The 13,264-nt window shown below is 45.0% G+C and overlaps 1 pseudogene; it reads right to left on the bottom strand.

Moving 5' to 3' along the window:
* Positions 1–3,824: 3,824 nt before the first annotated feature.
* LOC142559227 (ubiquitin-conjugating enzyme E2 Z pseudogene) lies at positions 3,825–4,592 on the bottom strand (annotated as a pseudogene).
* Between the last annotated feature and the right edge of the window lie 8,672 nt (positions 4,593–13,264).

The following is a 13,264-nucleotide window of genomic DNA, read 5'->3' as shown; positions in this document are numbered from 1 at the left end:
AACAGGTGTAGCCGCAAAACCTCGTGTCGTATCGCACACGTTCGTCACACACGTTGTAGACGATGGCCTCTGAGATCGCGCGCGCGCGCGGTCTCGGAGGCTCTGTGTAGACCACAACTCTTTTTTCGTTTTTTCACATTTCCTAGAAGGAACACCTCGCGCTTATGTCTACGGAAACTGTAGGTATGGAGACTGGGCGAGCAGGGGAACCGAGAACTTCTTTCTCGCATTTGCCCGACCCTTTGCCCATGCATGAATTGCGAGAGAAAGAAATCTCGGAATTCAAAATCTGTCTATGCCCAGGTCCACCTCTGCTCCACCGCTTATTAAACTTCCGTCGAAACGGTGTCGCAGGGGCCGATACGGACTCCGTGATGGCGAAAGCGGCAGTTTCCTGTCGTCAGTGGTTGTGTCCGTGTCGCAGGGACGTACGTAACGTATATATAGGTTTGCCGCTTCGCGGGGCGCCTTCGGCCCCCTCACTATTTTGCCAGCGTCACAACGGCCCAGGTCGTCGACGACGTAGCGCGCCCGTCGGCGACACCAACGGGTTGGAAAACGGAACTAAGGCGCCTTCGACCTAAAAGGCGCGCATGGAGGCGAAATTTAAGATAATGCAGCAATATTTCAAAGCAACCAAAAACCAAAACCAAGAAAAGGTTCATCTAACACGCGAGTCGAACCTCGCTGTAATGAGCAACGTGACAGTGACAGCATGTGCCTAGAGAAGGAAACTGCGTGCTACCAGATGCGCGCAAGGCGTCGGGTTTGCGTGACGCTGTCGCACAGCACGTCATGTTAAAGGGAGACAAGGACGGCAAGATTGGTCAAGAAATAAATCGAAACAAATTCGTATATGGGCTGCTTAATGAGCGAGCCATTCTAATTGGACGACTGGAAATGGCAGAAGTTACCTGCCCCGTGCGTTCGCCCGCGAAACGGTGCCCTTGCGCAACACCCGCAGTCGTTATGCAGCGGAATCGTTCGGACCAATTCTCACACTCACCCTGTTTCTACCTCTCAAATTATATACACGGGGGCGAGCCCCACAAAACCACAAAGTCCTTGCCCCCTATCTTTCTTTTTTTTTATTAGATAAAATAAGGTTCATACAGGTAATCACATATATACGTACTATTCTACGTACTTCACACAATTTTTCCACGTAGTTCCCACACCGGTTCAGACATTTGTCCCATCGCAGTACTAACACTGAGATACCCCTGTGCCATGTCGTCGTCAGTCAGCGACGCACGCGGCCTTCCCGAACGCTCATTGACATGCAAGTCTTCACGGCCTTTTGAGAACTCAAAACAACACCAGCACCTCACACTTATCAAAGCGAGACACCTTGCCCCATACGTGGGCTGCATTTCCCTGTGGATTTCGATGGGCGTTCGTCCCTTACACTTTGTTGCTCGTACGCCGTAAGACGCGTGAAGCACAAGCGCCACCATCATCATCATCATCAATAACATTTATTGGTCTCTGCAGGATCTCCTGTTGTAGTCCGTCAGGGTCTTCTTGGGCGCTCTCGACTAGTAAAGCCTAAACAGCCAAGAAACTGGATGGGAAAACGGTGCCGCGGTAGCTCAATAGGTAGAGCATCGCACGAGTAAGGCGAAGACGTGGGATCGTTCCCCACCTGCGGCAAGTTGTTTTCATCCACTTTCATTTCCATTAAGTTATCATTCCTTTAATTCAATTAGTGAGCACAAGTAATTTCCCCTATGTTGTCCTTCGAGTAACTGTTTATTGGCTTCTTAGGATATGGTAATAAAAATCGGGCCCCACGGTTAACCCCATTTCTTCTCACTCCCACTCCCAGGGCTGGATCTAGCAAACCAAATTAAGCAAGTGTTATACGTCTGTAAAACGTTAAGGCGAAAGCCTGATTGCACACTTGGCACCTTCTTGTCACGATTAAGATACGTTTATGAATTGTGGCGACTGTCCATCGGTGCGCACGAGATAACTTACCGAAATTAGAGTGCCTAAATGTCCTCCTCGCCCACCGCTCCGTACAGAGTGGAGACAACCGCGGCATCTCCTACGTCGCGGTTTTAATAGCGCCTCTTCCTTTTTGCAACCACTCTCTCTCTCTCTTTCTCTACGGTGTCAGGCACGCGAATGGCGGATACCGTAAGGACGCATTGCCGGCTCTCATTTGTATCCGTCATTCGCCTAACCAATGGCACCGTAGACGCCGCGGTTGTCTCCACTCTGAACGGAGCGGCAGGCGAGGAGGACATCGAGACACTCTAACCGAAATCGCCGCACCTACTGGTAGTGGGACAGTGCCGTCAGCGCCTTCGCAGAGGGAGGAGCAGTATGGGAACGCTAGCATGATGAGTGGCATCGGAGCCAGCGGTGAAAGACGACGACGACGACGAACGCGCCAGCAGTGGCACGAGCGCGTCTCTGTGACCACGTGACGTGTGCAACCAGGCACGCACTAGGCACCAGAACCGTTGAGCAGCCGTGGCTTCAGGGAAGCGTGCTCATCTCGCATCCCGACGGCCTGGCCTCGATTCCCACCCAGACCGAAATCTACCGAACGTTCTTTTCGAAGCCACTAATTTACTTTATTTACAGGAACCTCTCCCCGAGAAATGTGACGTAAATCCGGGCATCTGTTGACGTGATTTTACTCTTTGCAGCGTCGGCCATTTTCCGCTACGGCGCAGTTTGGCCAAGGTCACCGCCAAAGCGTACCGCAACATATAGACACCTAAGGCTTTCGCCTCAATACCCAAATACCGAAGTTAGTGGACGGATTGATAGCCGTCCGTAATGCGGAGGTTGTGGGATCGGCTCCCTCCGGCGGCAAGTTATGTTTTCATTCATTTTCATTACAGCTAATTTCCCCGATGCTATCCTTGGGTGCATTGTGTGTTGGTTTTCCACGGCCGCGTATATTATACACACACACACACATATTATATATATATATATATATATATATATATATATATATATATATATATATATATAGTGAAGGCCACATAAAGCCAACAGACAATGAAGCCAAGGAAAACAGGAAAAATTAGCTGTGGTAAAGGAGGTGTGTGTCAGAGAGAGATAAACGATTATTCAAGAACTTCTAACAGTGAATTCTCGAATACGAGCCGGATACCACGGAGTAATCGATTCGTATTCGGAATTCCGAGCATTCGCACACGCTTAAATTTATATAAGGAGAAAGAGAGATACCGTAGCACCTCGAAAGAGTTGGCGTTTGTTCTTTTAGACAGAAATAACCGTGTGCTGCTTGCAAACGTCCGATGAACTGATCACTCTAAACACACAAGAAAAGAACGAAGGAGGTATACTTTGCCGGTACGTACAAGGACACGCTAAAATAGATTTAAATATGGAACTTAGCGTTACCACCGCGGATATGTTAAACAGTGTTAATTTTGTTGTGATGATGATGATGATTATGATACCCTCGCAATAACATGAGACTACAACAGCTAATAGTCGAAATAATTGGCAACGAATTTTACGCAGTAGATTAAGGGCGAAGACAGTCGCCTACAAAGCAACATAAATGTTCACTGTTATGGAGCGCCAGCGAACGGACACAGAGTTCTGTTGCAGATCATAAAAAAATGGTTTCGGGCGACGTTTGGTCACCAACGCCTTCGAAATCCCTTCACAATTAATTTAAGAATTTATTTCGTGCAATGGCCGAAACGCGACGCCATCCGGCCAATCTTGCGAACCCTGAAGCTTGCGAGCCAAACCGCATTTACAAGTCGTTCTTCGGACAGGCTTTACGAGCGACGCGATCTCGGTCCCATCACGGTCCTCCAGCGCGGCTACTCGTGAGCGTTCGCAGCCACCGCTTGAGCAGCGTCCTTCACCTTTAGCTTGAGGTCCTGGATCCTCAGCAGAAGGAGCCCGCACTCCTTGCATCCCCCTGGAGGACTATACCGGGTTCCGTACAGATGCTGCCCGGCCTTGAGCGTGTCTTCGAACCTGGCGCAGGACTCCGCGAATGTCTTCAGCACGCTGTTACGCAAGGCAGGCGGGTAGGTCCAATCGTCTCGGAGGCAATCTTCAACCGGATGGCAGACTGCGATTCTGATGGTATTGTGCCGGTAGGTGCCACCGTACTCGTGCGGGGTAATCCGGCCAAATCTGTCCAGTTCCGAGAGCATCGACTGCAGCGAGACGAGCAGGCTGCTCAGGGACAGCGCCGGACTCCACTGCGGTCCAGTCCAGGTGCCTATGATGCTGAGGCAGACATGGCCGTCCTTGTAGAGGTGCTCGTGCAACCGAACGCGACCGGCGTCTGTGGTTAAGAATCGCACGTCGGGCGGCTTCATCGGATAGTCGGACGGGCACTTTATGCGGAAGCGGAAGAAGCCGCCTTCGTAGGGCGTGTCCGCGGGACCCACGACGATCGCATCGATTCGGGTTATGTCGCCCTCGCTAGGGGCGATGAACACACCCGGCGGCGGGTCGGCCTTGAGCTCCGCAATGTCCTGCTTGACACGAAGGAGACAAGTGGACGGCAGGTCTTCGCGCTTGAACTGCGCGGGTTCGTCTCTGAACGGCCCGGGGGCTCCCTGCTGGCTCGCCATGCTCACGGTCTTCGATGGGGCGGTCGAAACCACGTACTCGGATATTTCGTTTCGTTCCCCAAACAATGGCGCATACCCACTATAGGGGCTTGCCCAAGAAGCAGGCGGTTTTCCGTATGGTTAGAATTAAAGCCAAACTAGATTTGAACAGTGGAGCGTGGGACTAAAGAACTGTATTTTGGAAGTGCAATGAAAATATTGTTAAGAATTTTGATAAGATAAGCTAACATAAAGAAATGAAGTAACAAAATAATTGATGATTTTAGAAATTCAGCAAGGTAATCCTTTTGTCTCGCTAATAAAATTGTAAACTGCAAGAAAAGCATCCCTGTGGCTGGATTCCAGTGAAGTCGCCCCAAAAGAAAGAATGGTTAGTGGGTTGAGGTTGATAGCCCGAGTTTACTAAATTATCTTTCTAAGAGATTTCGTTGTCTTAGAAAGCGGCGGTACGAGAGAAAGTAATGTTTCATAGATTTAGGTGCACTGCAAAAAGAATATAGAGGGGACATAGCGAGACCAGACCTGTGTAAGTAATAATTCAGAGGCAGTATACGGCATCTCAATTTTGTAAAAGAAACTTCCAATTGCCTTGATGGACACCAATTATTATTCCATGGGAAGCCAAGAGGTGGAATTCAGAAGACGGTGTTTGCATGGATATTGCAGAGTTTTGCGTTATAGAAAAGTATTTGTGCCTAGCGGCGGTGACATAGGCTGATGTCGGCAAAACAGATATGATAGGGCCATTGAGGGATGCTCGTGCGAGCGAATCAGCCATTTCTTTGAAGTGCAATCCACGATGTCCCCGTACCCAAAGCAAACATACTTTCCGTAAGTACGGAGGTACCATCGAAGGAAATGTTCGTTGAATTCTTGAATTTAAAGATGCAGTAAGTGCTGTGCATACAGATAGCGAGTCGGTCACTATCAGTTAATGGGTCATTTGGGGGAGTTTTCGTAATGCTAATATAATCGCTAATAATTCTGCCTGAAATATGGGCGTGAAGTCGGGAAGGCGAAGGGAGCAAGACCATCCAATAGATTCAGAGAAGATCCCCACTCCTGCCTTTTCATTGCACACAGAAGCGTCAGTAGCTATTACATTATCAATGGTTAGCTGGTGCAGGTGGCCGTGTAAGATATTCATTAAATGTCTACTTGGTAATATTTCAGCATGATTCGGAAATATGTCCTCGAACTCAATTTGGAGGTCTGGTAAGGCATCATTTGAATGGCAAACTTGGCGTATGGACACGTCCAATTTTTGCAACTGCGCTTGCACAAATATCTGAGGACTGTATACCTCGACCACGGTACTTGAAAAAACTCCAAGACGGTTCAGTGCTAAATACATATCGCTTACGTCTTTTTAAAAAGTAATTTTCTTTAAATATCTGAACCGTAAGCATGCGGAATCTGCAATCTGGGGTGGATATATGAGCTTCCTTATATAAAACTGTGTTGGCAACAAATCTAGCTAGGTAGCCCGAAGCATAATCGAAGAGCTTCCCTTTTTAAGAGTGTGAGAGGTTTAATTTTGCAGGCGGGACCACCGGAAAATATTACACAGCCGAGTTCTAATACAGGCCGAACATACATCTTATATATAATCAGCAAGGTATCGTTGCGTAGTCCAGAGTGACGGTGGCTGAGCCGGCGTAGCATAGCTGCGGCACGCTCTGCCTTTGTTTTAATATGATCAATGTGACTGCGCCAGGTGAGTTTGCCATCGTAAACAACACCAAGGTGCTTGACTGCGTCAACTGGAGGAATGATTTCCTGTCGGCATTGTAAAGATATATGCACTTGTGCAGTTAACGGGAATATTAATGCCGCACTTTCGCTAATATTTGACTACATACATAACCCCTCTAGCCACGTCTCCAGCATTCCTAAGTAATTCTGCAGCGACTGGTGCAGTGAATGTACATTATTTGCGGATGTAAAGAATGCGATATCGTCCGAATAGACATAAACATACACTTCCGGAGACAAAAGAATTGTACTTAGCGAAATGTTAAATAACATAGGGGAAAGAACGGAAGCCTGTAGTATACCTGTTGTCTAGTTGTGCTTAGACGTCGAAATACCGTGTTGGTAACAATGAAACTCTCTATCCCTCATAAATTCATAGATACAAGCGGTTATATACTTCGGGAAATTCGTAGACTGAAGCTTTTCGAATAGAATACAGTATTCTAGAGTCGTATGCTTTTGCTACATCTAGCGCCACCAACGCTGCGTACTCTCGTTTGCAGCGAGCAAGTTTAATGCGGCTCTCTAAATCTACATGGGCGCACCATATGGAGTGGCCGGGACGAAATCCAATCTGACAAGTACTGAGAAGGATACCATCCTGCATAAAATTTGTTATACGGCCGTGAACAACCCTTTATATTAATTTGACGACATTGGAAGTAAGAGAAATTGGTCTTATGTTGTCTAAGTCAAGTCCAGCTGCTTTTTTCTTCAATATAGTTGAATAATTTTAGCTAAACTCCACTCTCTTGGAACCCATGAATTTTTAGAGAGAAATTTATTATATTTATTTATTTATTTATTTATTTATTTTATTTGCAGGTACTGTTGGCCGATTGGGCCGTTACAGGGGTGGGGTACCAATACGGCACAAAACGCATCACGGCTTACATAAAGCAGCACTGTATAGCTAATACATAATCACAGCGTGCCATTATACATAAACATAATACAAAATCTGACTTAACAACCGTTATGTGAAATATAAAGCAGCAATGTATAGTCGAAAAATGCATCACGTACTACATACTACAACTTACATGATACATATCACATCACATACGTCGCAACATTATACATGTAACAATACTAGATTCTACAACTTGCACGAGAAATGTTAGATCCATGAGGATTCATTTAGAAAATATTTTGTAACTTCGGTTTCAAAATGTTCTACAGTTTGAGAATCACATATGGCGTTCGGTAAATCATTCCAGTCTCTTATGGTTCTAGGGAAAAAAGAGTATGCGTATGTGTTCACACGAGATTGACATACAAGAAAGTTGCTGTGGTGGTCACCTCGTAGGCTCCGGACTAGTCGCGGAATTAGGTACTGCGCTGCATCAAAGTTAAATACATTTTGAGAAAGCAAAAACAAGAATTTAAGTCTCGCTATGCGACGGCGTTCCAAGAGGGGGGGGGGGGTGTAAATTTAGTTCTTGCAACATCTCTGTCACAGAATCAGTACGCGAGTACCTTGAAAGAATAAATCTAGCCGCCCTTCTTTGCACTCGCTCAATTTTATGAGTGAATCCTTTTTGGTAGGGGTCCCATATGATGCTTGCATATTCCAGTGTAGGCCTTACTATTATTAAATACGCTGTTAGCTTTACGGGGGCTGGAGCGAGTTTTAATTTGCGACGTAAGAACCATAACTTTTTTTCAGCGGTGGAGCAAATATTAGTGATACGTTGAGTCCAGTTGAGGTCTTCAGATATTGTTACGCCTAAGTATTTACATTTGTTAACGGTAGTTAGCACAGTGGAACTTAGTTGATAATCAAAATTTAGGACGTGCTTAACCTTGTTTGTAACACGTAAAACAAGTTTTTTTCTTTATTTACTTGCATTTTCCATGTTTCAGACCATTCTTCAACAGACGCCAGTGCCTCGCTGAGCATTTTTTTATCCTTGTGGTTACATATTTCTCGATAAATTAAACAGTCGTCGGCGAACAGTCGCACAGTTACGTTTTCATTAATATCTGAACAAATATCGTTAACATAAGCGAGAAATAATATCGGTCCAAGAACACACCCTTGAGGAACGCCTGAAGTTACAAATAAACGACCGGACTGGTAGCCGTTTACGTTCACGTACTGCGTCCTACCTGATAGATATGACCTGACCCATTCCACTATATATTTTTTATGACATTTATTTCAGGCTGTTTCAATTTGATAATTAATTCATTATGAGGGACCCTATCAAAAGCTTTTGAGGAATCAAGGCATATTGCATCAACCTGTTTTCCGTTATCGCTTTTGAAGAGTCGTGGATGGTTTCAACCAGCTGTGTGACCGTTGACGGTTTTTGCCGGAAGCCATGTTGGTTCGAATGTAGCGCTTTCTTATCTTCTAGGTACTTATATATTGCTTCCGATATTATATGTTCGAGGAGTTTGCAGCAGACGCAGTTTAAAGAAATTGGTCGATAATTTTCACTTTTCTGCTTTTCACCGGTTTTCTGTATCGGGATAACTTTTGCAACAAGCCAGTCGTCTGGGACTGGTTCTTGTTGCAAGGATGCATTAAAGATAACTTCTAGCTATCTAGCAACCCATTCAGCGTATCTTCGCAAAAAGTCATTTGGAATTCCATCCGGACCTGCAGATTTATGTTCTCTGATGTTTAGCAGCAGCGATAGTAATCCTCCATAGCTAATTCGCACTTCTGGCATATCCGACACGTGTGAAAATGATGTTACTGTAGTTGGAGCAGTAGAATTAGAAACATTTGAAAAGACAGACTGGAAGAACTGGTTACGGTAAGACGCAATTTTTGAACAGTCAGACACGATTTCATTGTTAACAACAATGCTGTATTGGCTTTGAGTGGTTTGCGACAAGTGACGTCAAAACTTTTGCGGAGAAGATACCAAGAAGTTAGGAAGGGTTTCCTCGTAGTATTTCTTTTTTGCTTGCCTAAGCTTTATTCGCAGCTGTGCTGATAGGTTAGATATCCTTCCACGATTTTTTTTACTTTGTCTTCCTATTTTTCGCTTCAGGCGAACAATCTCTCGCGTTATCCAGGGGTTTCTTTTATTTCTTCTCTTTTTCTTTATTGGTACGAATGAGTTTACGCAGGTTTATTGAGCAGGTCTTGAGGCGCATAATCAAACAAAATTTTGAGCATTCCTGTTGTACTGCCATCTGGACCTGGGGCTGTCGCCCGTAACGAACTAATAATGCCCTCAAGCTTCATCGCTGTCACATTTACGAAGTCGTCTCCCAAGGGAGGTTCCTTTAGTCCTATCGGCAATTTATGCTTGAAACGTCGCGCAAGTCCTTGAGCAATTTACTGAAGTGATTCTAATAACTCTTTTGTTGAAATAACGACAGAGTCGATATTCACGGGCGCCGGTATAACATTACGAGATACAAGAAATTTAAGCAGGGCTTTATTATTGCTAGACATTGAAAGATATGTGTAGTGCTTGGAATCATAATCCTCCCTATCCTTTGAGAATGTTCGTTTAAATGTAGTAGCTATATATGTATAATCAGTCCAATTAACAGGACATTGGTCTCAACGTCTCAAATCTCGCTCGCAGTCAGAATTGCACCAAAGACAATATGATCCACCCTTAGTAGATTTCACAACAAATTTAGCTTTTTTTATGATTGTTTTAGAATGGAACACGGGCTCATTGTTTTAACGTCCCTCTCCATGCCCTCCTGAGCGTTTAAAGCTGATCGTAACGCATTTTTTAATTTCGCGTAATTAACAAAAGTGCGCCCATGACTACCTAACCTTGTTAACGGGGTAAGCAGTTTAACAATTATAGGAAGGTGATCACTGTAAGTTCTGGAATCAACAGCCTACCTGGAGGTGACAAACATGCTCGAGGTAGCAAAAGTAAGAACTAGGGCAGATCGCGACTGACCCCGAACAAAAGTATGTGCTCTCGAATTTGAGCAAGAGAAATGATTTCATAAGACCCAATCCCACAAGCGTTTGCCACAAGTGTCCGTTCGGAAACCCCACGATACGTGATGAGAATTAAAACCGCCCACTAGTATGATGTTCATGGTTGTCTTGGGTGCGCTGTTACAAACCTTACCATGAATCCCAACCAATTGGCCCAACTTGCCGTTCTGATGCAGTATGATGTTCTTCTGACTGCAAGCAATAGAGGTGTCGAGGTAACGGGTATTTTGCACTCCAGCGGGGAAGCACGAGTTCATTATAGATAAAGGCGTGCAACCAGGCAGTATTATATCCGGTGCTAAGATTTCGCAGTGAGGGGACATTCTCTGGTACGCTATAGCAGCTCTACGGCCAGATGCTTGATGAGAAAAAAAAAACTAGACCACCGCTTCGGGATAAGCGATACAATCGAAAACAACGGAAATTTTTTAGACGAAAAGTCTCACCAGCAGCAAGCCAAGTTTCCCGTAAAATAACAGTATCTGGAGAATATGTACAAGTTAAGATATAATAAATACGTTGCAGCGGAAAGTATGGACCGATAGTTCCACTGAATAACTGTTGAAGTTTCTATGATGAATAAATCCGAGCAGCAGAGACTGCTTGATCTAAAACGCTCTCTTTTAAGAAGTCTTTCTTAGTCGGAATCTTTCTAACGTACTTTTTTGCCTTGGAGTTGATGGAAGAGCTAGACTTTTTATCTGTCGGTGACCTTGTTCGTTTAAGAGATATCCATATCTACATGTTAATTTTCCATTCCATCTATGTCGGAGACACAGATGTGGCCAACTTTCTCAGAAGTTGGTGGCTTTGTTGAATCGCTATTAGTCAATGGCTGCGCGGTCGATATTTCAATAAGTGGATTCCGCGGTTTACACGACACCTGATCCGCAATGTTGGCTCTATTGGTTAGTTGAAGCCACGGAGATAGTTGTGAAGACAGCACCTGGACAAGGGTGTCGGTGAGATTTGTCACAGTGCGCTCCATTGCGTTCTCCAACGCCTTTTCTACAAACGCTGCCACAGCCTCAGAGATTGAGTTTTCCATACACTGTGTTTGACGGGCCGTTATACCAGCATACGCTTTCGTCCTGCTCTGAATTTCTCCAATGCCCTCACGACGAGAGCATCTACGTCTGTCAATTACTTCGAGATTTTGCACTTCTTTTGACCTTGCAGGGCAGTTAGGCTCATCTGCAGGGTGAGGACCCCTGCAAAGGCAGCAGGACTCATTTCGGGAAGAACAGTCATTTGAATTATGGCCTTCTCTACAAATCCGGCATGGTGTGTTGGACCTGCAACCTTTTATGGAGTGCCCAAAACTCCAGCACTTTTAGACACTGAAGGACGCGGAGTGATAGGGGCTCAACTCGGAATATAAGTGGCCGAGACTCGATTTCCGATCGGCGGTTCATTCCAGCAAATGCAGCAATGACTTTCTGTGGGCATGCGCTTATTATCAACGACACGGCTGCAACGATACACCGAAATCACGCCTGCTGCTCCAAACATTTCCAAAATATCTGCGGGACATAGACTTATGTCGACACCGCGGACAAGGCCTTTGGTACATGCAAGGTAATGAGGAATGAAACAGCGGATGTGTCGCAAAAACGTCGCACTTCAGTAAATCTTGAAAACAAGTCTGGTCTCGTGAAAAGCAAAGAATGTTCCCACGGCCAAACTGTCGAGCCTCGGTGATTTGTTGAAAATTGGTCGAGGCCATCGGAAGTTCGGTTTGAATCGCTTTGCGATTCTTCATGCGAATTACTCCACCATCCCTCGGAACCAAAGCCACAGGTACGCTGCTAGTCCTACTGGCCTGGCGATGAGAGAGACAATGCTGACAAATAGGAAATACTCTGGCAAGTTAACAGATATTGGAACAAAAGACTCAAAAACAATTAGGTAAAAGATACAGATCAAAAGAAGACCGTCAGCTACTTGACCGGAACCAGCGTGTTTGGAAGGCACCAAACATGCCGGGGTAATGACGGATCCTGGTTGTGAAATGGCGTATAATTTTAGGTGTGCGTCGGTGACTGTCGTTATAAAAGGCATGCCATATGCATAACGTTAAGTACTGTAAAGCGCGGTTCTTTTTTGAAGACACTTAGTTAGAAATGCATGTTGTAGCTGCAGAGGGCGCTGCGCGTCCTCGAGTTGTTCGAAGTGGTGGTCATTCCTATCAACCGAAATCAAAACGCATTTTCAACTAACTAACAAAAATTCACTAATTCACTTTTAGTTAATTACTTTACGGCACATATTGCCATTTACGAATTGCAGGTGGTGAGTTTGCAAGAAGTATCCATTTGAAATGACTCTCCAGGATAACACCTGTTTCTAGGGAGTTTTTCGCAAAGTGCGGCACGAAATACGTTGGCGTTTCCGTTACCTGTGTGCTTCAACGCATACAAGAGCATGCTTAGTAAATGGAACATTGCATTTTTGATGGCGTTTCGTGGCGCATATCTCCAAACTGCTGCCATTCTTGAACTTCATTCCAAATGTATACGCCTTGCAAACTCTGCGGCTACAAGTAATAAATTGCAATATGCGCCATAAGGTAACTATTTAGGATGCTATTTATTCAATGTTTTTAATTACTTGAATATGTGTTTCAATTTCTCGTGCAACTGATGTCCGCCTACCTGGAAAACCCAGCTCAAGGACTACAATTATGTTATCTGCAACACGCCATATTCAAAAATTCCGTAAAACTTGACAGTGATCACCTCGTATAAAGCACAGTATAAGCATGTACGTACGTGTTCTTCCTGCGACGATCTCTCGTGAGATTGACGGTATTATTCTTAATATCTTCACTGACTTCTTTCTGATAGTGGCATTGACTAACGTTGTAAACAGCTGCATCTTTTTCTGAAATTAAGGTAATAGACTCGCACATGCGAGATATACCTGCCTACTTACGTGGGTGGTGAAGCTGTACACACAAATGTTAATTGAGGATAGCTAAGAAATG

The sequence above is a fragment of the Dermacentor variabilis genome, chromosome 10, assembly GCF_050947875.1.
Source record: "Dermacentor variabilis isolate Ectoservices chromosome 10, ASM5094787v1, whole genome shotgun sequence".
Taxonomy (NCBI): Eukaryota; Metazoa; Arthropoda; class Arachnida; order Ixodida; family Ixodidae; genus Dermacentor; species Dermacentor variabilis.
Note: the sequence above shows the minus strand (reverse complement) of the source record. Positions and strands in the feature narration are given on the sequence as shown.